At 41.9% G+C, this 7354-nt stretch overlaps 1 protein-coding gene across 3 annotated transcripts in view; it reads right to left on the reverse strand.

Moving 5' to 3' along the window:
* Positions 1 to 7354, reverse strand: part of Mroh6 (maestro heat like repeat family member 6) — a 20375-nt gene that overhangs the window by 1086 nt on the left and 11935 nt on the right. For 2 of the 3 annotated variants that reach the window (XR_004112136.1, XR_004112116.1), the window contains one exon: positions 3609 to 3799. The exons of the other annotated variant lie outside the window; for it this stretch is intronic. The gene's annotated coding sequence lies outside the window, so the exon portion shown is untranslated. Of the gene's footprint in view, positions 1 to 3608; positions 3800 to 7354 lie in introns of those variants that run through there. 3 annotated transcript variants of the gene reach the window in all.

Genomic DNA, 7354 nt, shown 5'->3' on the forward strand with positions numbered 1-7354 from the left:
AAAAAAAAAAAAAAAAAAAAAAAAAAGACAGTAAGCCATATTCACTAGCCTCCCTTGAAGAAATGCCTCCATGAGATCCAGCTATGGAGCATTTTCTCAATTAGGATCAAGGGGGAAGGGCCCATTGTGGGTGGTGTCATCCCTAGGCTGGTAGTCTCGATTTTTATAAGAAAGCAAGCTGAGCAAGCCAGAAGAAGCAACACCTCTCCATGGCCTACCTCTAAGTTCCTGCCATGTGTGAATTCCTGCCCTGAATTCCTTTGGTGATGAACAGCAATATGTAAGTGTAAGCTGAATAAACCCTTTCCTCCCCAACTTGCTTCTTGATCATGATGTTTTGTACAGGAAGAGAAACCCTGACTAAGACGTCATTGTTTGTAATCTATACTGAAACTCACATTGTAGATAAGACAGTAGACTCTTACCTTTGTGTCATAGTAGAGGCTTGGAAAATGACTTTGGGTTAAAAACATGAACAGTCTTTAAGGTGAGCTCAGGGAAGAACAAACATTCCGTGAAACAGAAGGGGCAGAAGCTCCCTTGACCATGATTTGTAGTATGATTAGAGACTAGAGTGAAGGAAGGCCTTCTTTCCCCTACCCAGAAGGCTGCGTGCATATAGGTTAGACATACCTTTTTAATGAGAAACATTTTTAAGTCTATATTTAGAAAAACAGAGGAAATTTAAAAGCTTGAGCTTGTGACTATGATAATAGTGGATCACACATTGGAAGGTTTTATCAGAGTTAGACTAATAGTGTATCAGAATTGGTTAATGTTAAAGTTTTGAACTTTTGAAGCTTAATACAACAGTAACATAGCGAGGATTGGAATCTGAAGCATTTTTCATTTCTCCCGTACACCTTGAATCATTTTGATGTTGCCTAAGTTTTTTACACCCTCCAATCTTTTATACCTTGCATTACCAACCTCAAAACACCTTCCTAGACTCTCAAACATTTTCTGAGATCGTTAAACACTTCCTAAGAAGCTTTCATATCCTCAGACCTTACATAAACTTAAAACTTTACATTTTTTCCTATCTAGTTATTTGACGTGAGACATAGCTGGTTGATCATTGGGACCAGTCATTGTAAAGTGAGTTTCTTTAGATATAGGAATAGTAAGAAGTTATGTTGAAAATTTTTTTTGAATCTGGTAAGGAGGTGAATTGTGTCTAGACCTAGCAGTGGCAGCTACAGGGAACTGAGGCTCGAGGCCTGATTTTTGAGGAGGCAGCTGAAGCCTTGGTTCTTGTTATTAAACTGATCCTCAAACCCATGAGACCTGAGAAGGATAAATTTTACCTGAGTAAGCAGGAACTGAAGTAAAAAACAAGCCAGGCAGTGGTGGTGCAAGCCTTTAATCCCAGCACTTGGGAAGCAGAGGCAGGTGCAGATTTCTGAATTCAAGGCCAGCCTGGTCTACAGAGTGAGCTCCAGGACAGAGAAATCCTGTCTCAAAAAACCAAAAAAAAAAAAAACCCAAGCAGCTTCCAAGTCTATTAAAAATAACAGACTTACAGACTTACCAGCTCCATGGATGCAGCGGGGCATCCATCTCCATTGTTGGCCTTCAGGCCCAGAAAGTCTTACAGACTTTCCTTTGGAGCAGGAACTTAGCGGGAGGGACTGTCCTACCTTGTGTAGGGAAAGTGACTCAGTGTCCCAGTGCCTTGCCCATCCACAGTTTGGACAGTGTGTCATCAGCAGCCAAGACCAAGGGCTGTTTACAGCCCAGTGGCCTGCTTTGTCCTATTTGAAGCAAACTCCAGGTGAAGGTTCTTCTGTGCCCATCTCTTCTGGAGGAGATCAAGGATGCTGTCAGGAACCGGTGTGTGTCTATTACAAAAAGCCTTTTTATTAAACATTTTAAATGCCATATTCTGTAGGTCTCTGAAGTGTTTGAGGACCACCTGTCTGTCTAAAGTATACAAACACTAAATAGACAAACACTGGTTTTAGCTAGTTATGTTTTGTTTAACTTTGAAAACATGTATAGGAGGCTAGAGCTTGTTTTGGTAATTAATCATGACTATAAGTGTAGTTATGAACATGTTAAAGAATATGATTATTTAGGAGGTAATTAATAAGTAACTTGTATTGTGTGTGTATGTTTATATATATATAATTAGGTTTAAGCTGAAGGCAGTGTCAGGGCAGAAAAGGATAATAAGTTGGGGAAAAAATGGTGAGGATCTTGGCTAAGGGAACTGTTATCACAAGGTCATAAATTATTTTGTAGCTTATTTGGTTATCAGCAGTGCAGAATTTAGCTTTCAGAAGGGAGTCAGAGAGGCATGTTGGGCTGAAAGAAGAGAGCTGTTTTGAGCCACATCAGTGAGCAGGCGGTGGGACTGCTGGAGTGGTACAGCTGGAACAAGTTTTGGGACCCATGTCAGCAGAGGGGGGCAGGTTTGTGGGAGGAACACACTAGCCCTTCATAGGCCTAAGGAAGAATGTTAGTCCGGACTTTTTTCCAAGTAGGAGCAAGAGTGTTCTCTGGGCAGGCAGGATTTGGAAGACAGCAGATGGGAACCATTTAATTGAATCTGGCTTACAGTTTCAGAGGTTTAGTCTATTATCATCATGGTAGTGTAAGGGTCCATGATTTGCCAAAGAATGATACCCCAGGCTCAAACACAAGGAGTTTATTCTGCAGAAGTCCAGCATGCTGGGGTCTCCCATTACCAAGATAGAGAGACAATTAGGTGAGCTCACAGGTTTGAAAGCACATTGGAATTCTCAGGTAGATGAGCTTTATTTGACTCTATCTCTAGACATTCCAGAACCATTATCAGGGTGTGAAGCCTGGGTTTTTTTCTATTCGTAATTGACTTGCTTGGGCTTGCCTGGACTTGCCCAGTTCTTATACCTAGCCTTATTAACTACCAATTTGAAATTTGTCATAGAATCAGCCTAGCTTTCTCACCAGGATGCAGAATGGCATGCAGGCAGACATGGTGTTGGCGAAGGAGCTGAGAGCTGTGTGCCACATTGGGCGTAGCTTGAGCATAGGAGAGCTTTGAGGTGATCCCACCTCCACAGTGTCACACTTCCTCCATTAAGGCCACACTTCCTATTCGTGCTGCTCCCTATGGCCAAGCATTCAAACACATGAGTCTATGGGGTGTTGTTCCTATTCAAACCAACGTATTTACAATTATCATCATGGCAGGGAGCATGGTGGCAGACCTGGTGCTGCAGAAGTATTTAAGAGCTACATCCTGGTCCACAAGCTGAGAGAGAAGGGGGAGGAGGACAATGGGTCTGGCTTTGGCTTTCGAAAATCTCAAAGCCCACCCTCAATAGCACACTTCCTCCAGCAAAGCCATAACCTACTCCAACAAGGCCCCACCTCCTACTTTGAAATAATGCCACTTCCTGCTGACAAAGTGGGCAAATATATGAGCCTGAGGCCCATTCTTACACAAACCCCCACAACATCAGAACTAACAGTGGAAATAATATTACTTAAAGGGCCCCAGAACGACCTCAGATATCTGAGGGTCATGTTGCAGACAAGCCTCTCACCTTATCGTGCTCACACAGTGCTCAAGAACTTCCTAGCCCCCCATTCTCCTTTGAAAACATGTTACTTTCTCAGGCTAGCACACAGAGATGGAGTTTATCATGGCATCTTTATACACATGTATCATTAATCCTGGTTCTCATTTGTTCTCCAACTCCACTTTCGTTCTCCACCATCCGGCTGGCTCCTTTCTTCTTCATACTATTCCTCATGTTGGCTAGCCACTATCCCAACGATTCTCAACCTGGGAGTCATGGCTCTCCTAAGACTGTCAGAAAACACAGATATTTGCATTATGATTCATAGCAGTAGCAAATTTACACTTATAAACTAGCAATAAAAATAATTTTATGGTTGGGTCACCGCAACCTGAGGAACTGTGTTGAAGGGTCACGGCAGGTCACGACATTAGGAAGGTTGAGGCATTAGGAAGGTGGAGAACCACTGCACCATCCTGCCTCCCAGCTTCAGATTCCCTTCCTTCCCTCTCATGATGTCCTTTCCAGTCCTGTCCCCCGACCCCCACCCCTACACGAAGGTTCCATGGGGCAGGAGAGAGAGCTCAGAGTTTAAGAGCACTTGCTTCTCTTGCAGAGGACCAGGGTTTGGTTCCCAGCACCCATATATGGTAGCATATAACCAGCCATCTGTAACTCCGGTTTCAGGGACTCCAGTACCTTCTCCTGTACCATTTGTGCATAGACATACATGCAGATAAAACACTCATACACATAAAATAAAAGTAAAAGCAACACACATTTACAGCTGGTTGCTCATGCCTTTAATCCTAGCCCTCAGTAAGCAGACAGTCAGATCTCTGTGAGTTTGAAGCCAGTCAAATCCCTATCAAGTTTCAGGCCAGCAGGGGCTACATCGTAAAATTTTTGTCTCAAAACATAAATAAATAACATTCTTGTGCATATCAGAGAAAACATATATTTATCTTCCTGGGTCTGATTTCCAGTGGCATGTTTCCCAGCAAATGCCGTGAGTTCGTTATTCTGTATGGCTAAGTGATATTCCATTGTGTATATGTGCCATTTTTTTTCTTTGTTCTTCGGTTGCTGGTCACATGGCAGATTCCACTCTCTGGGCATTGTGAACAGTGCAGCAGTAAACATGGAAATGCAAGTGCCTGTTTGTGGCATGGCTTACTGTGTTGCAGTGTATCCTCAAGAGTGGCTTAGTGGAGTTGTACGGTAGCTTAGTTTTCAGCATCTTTTTTTTTTTTTAATATTTAGTTTTATTTTATGTATAGTGGTGTTTTGCCTGTGTGTTTGTCTGTGTGAGGGGGTTGGATCCCTGTGGTACTAGAAGTACAGACAGTTGTGAGCTGCCATGTGGGTGCTAAGAATCAAACATAGGTTCTCTGGAAGAGCAGCCAGTGCTCTTAACCCCTGAGCCACCTCTCCAATCCAGGTATATCATTTTCTTGCTTGTTTGCCTGCCTGCCTGCCTTCTTTCCTCCTTCCTTCCTTCCTTTCTTTCTTTTTTCCTTCCTTCCTTTCTTTCTTTCTTTCCTCCTTCCTTCCTTTCTTTCTTCCTTCCTTCCTTTCTTTCTTTCTTTCCTCCTTCCTTCCTTCCTTCCTTCCTTCCTTCCTTTCTTTCTTTCTTCCTTCCTTTCTTTCTTTCTTTCCTCCTTCCTTCCTTCCTTCCTTCCTTCCTTCCTTCCTTTCTTTCTTTCTTTTTCTTTTTGTTCTTTCTCCCTTCCTTTCTTTCTTTCTTTCTCTCTCTCTCTTTCTTTCTTTCTTTCTTTCTTTCTTTCATTCTTTCTTTCTTTCTTCTTTTCCTTCTTTCTTTATATGTCCCGGGGTACATGTTTATTTGCTTGTTTGTTTTTTGAGACAGGGTTTCTCTGTGTAACAGCCCTGGCTGTCCTGGAACTCGCTTTGTAAATCAGGCTGGCTTGGAACTCACAGAGATCCACCTGCCTCTGCTTCTCCAGAGTTGAGGTTTAAGGTGTGCACCACCACATCTGGCAGAAAGAGGCATTTTAATTGCATGTAATCCTTTTTGTCAAGTCTTGGGGATTGTTCCCTGTGATGTGGGAGTCCTGTCCGGAAAATCCTTGTCTCTGCCTGTGTCTTGATGTGTCTTCATCTCAGACTTTCAAAACCTCAAGCCTTACATTGTGGTCTTTGATTCATTTTGAAGAGATTTTTGTTAACCATTTGTTAAAGGTGCTGTCCCCACCCCACCCCACCCCACCCCACCCAATATATGTTTTTGAAAGTTTCACTAAAAATTAAGTGTGTACTGCTGGGTCCTCCTTGTACTCCATTGGTCTATGGGTCTTGTTACAGTGGCTCAGTACTAGAGTTGAGAATCTAGTACTGTCGTTCATTCATTCATTCAGCACTGCTAAGAATTCCTTGAGCTAGGGTTGGAGAGAAGGCTTGGGAGGCAGAGGTGTTAAGAACATTGACTGTTCTTCCAGGGGTCCTGGTTCAATTCCCAGCAACCACATGGTGGCTCACATCCATCTGTAATGGGATCTGATGACCTCTTCTGGTGTGTCTGAAGACAGCCACAGTGTTCTCTTCACATAAAATAAATAACTCACATAAAATAAACCTTAAAAAAAATAATAATTCCTTGAGCTATGTGGGTGTTTTTGTGCTTACATGTGAATTTTTGAATTACTAGTTCTAATAAAATGTCACTGTATATTTGATGGAAATTGTGTTGAATCTATACATGTCCTTCGGCAAGGCAGCCATTTCCACAGTGCTGATTCAGCCCACTCACGAGCACGCGAGACCCTTCCATCCCCTAGTGTTTTCTTCACCACAATGCCTTTTGGGTATGGAGTTAAAATGAGTGCATCTCTCCCTTTGGTTCTTACTTGTTAGTGGGTTTGTTTTGTTTTTTAAATATTTATTATTATATCTAAGTACACTGTCGCTGTCTTCAGATACACCAGGAGAGGGTGTCAGATCTCATTACGGATGATTGTGAGCCACCATGTGGCTGCTGGGATTTGAACTCAGGACCTTCGGAAGGGCAGTCAGTGCTCTTAACCACTGAGCCATCTCTCCAACCCTTGTGCTTTTTCAGTTTTAAAATTACATACATTATGTGTGTGTGTGTGTGTCTGTCTGTCTGTCTGTCTCTCTCTGACTCTCTCAGTCCCTGTGTGTGCATGCATATCCCTGTATGTGTGTGTGTGTGTGTATACGTACGCACACACACATGTACCTGTAACCTAGAGATTCTGGAAACTTGTGCTTTTATTTTCACTTAATTCTAGAAACTTTCAAATTTCTTTCCTGATTTCTTCAGGGGCACATTAGTCATTGGAAGGTGTGGTTTTCAGTCTCCATGTATTGATGGAGTTTCTGTACTTTTCATATTACTGATTTCTAGTTAACTACACTATAATTTGATATATGAGATTACTTTGATTCTTTTGAATTCAGAAAGACTTGGTTTGTAGTCTGAGCGAGGTTTCCAGGGCACACTGCAAAGGTTGGACTACTCTGCCATTCTGGGAAACATTTGTAAAGTCCATTGAGGTTTTATGATTTATCAGTTTGGATTCAATATCTAGAGATTAGTGTGGGGCATTAAAATCACCCACTATTAATACATCTGGCCCTAATTTGATCTTTTATGTCAGTTACTGTTTGTCTTACAAAACTCAACATTTGGTACATTCATATTTACAATGACTACATCTTCTAGATGGGTGTTTCCATTTATTAATATCCAGTGACCTCTTATGTAATTTTGTTTTGAAGTTTATAAGATTTACCATGCCAGCCTGTGCTCCTCTGTTTCCTTTCTTTCTTTCTCTCTTTCTTTTTTTTTTTTTTTTTTTTTT

The sequence above is a fragment of the Mastomys coucha genome, unplaced genomic scaffold (assembly GCF_008632895.1).
Source record: "Mastomys coucha isolate ucsf_1 unplaced genomic scaffold, UCSF_Mcou_1 pScaffold11, whole genome shotgun sequence".
NCBI classification, from domain to species: Eukaryota; Metazoa; Chordata; class Mammalia; order Rodentia; family Muridae; genus Mastomys; species Mastomys coucha.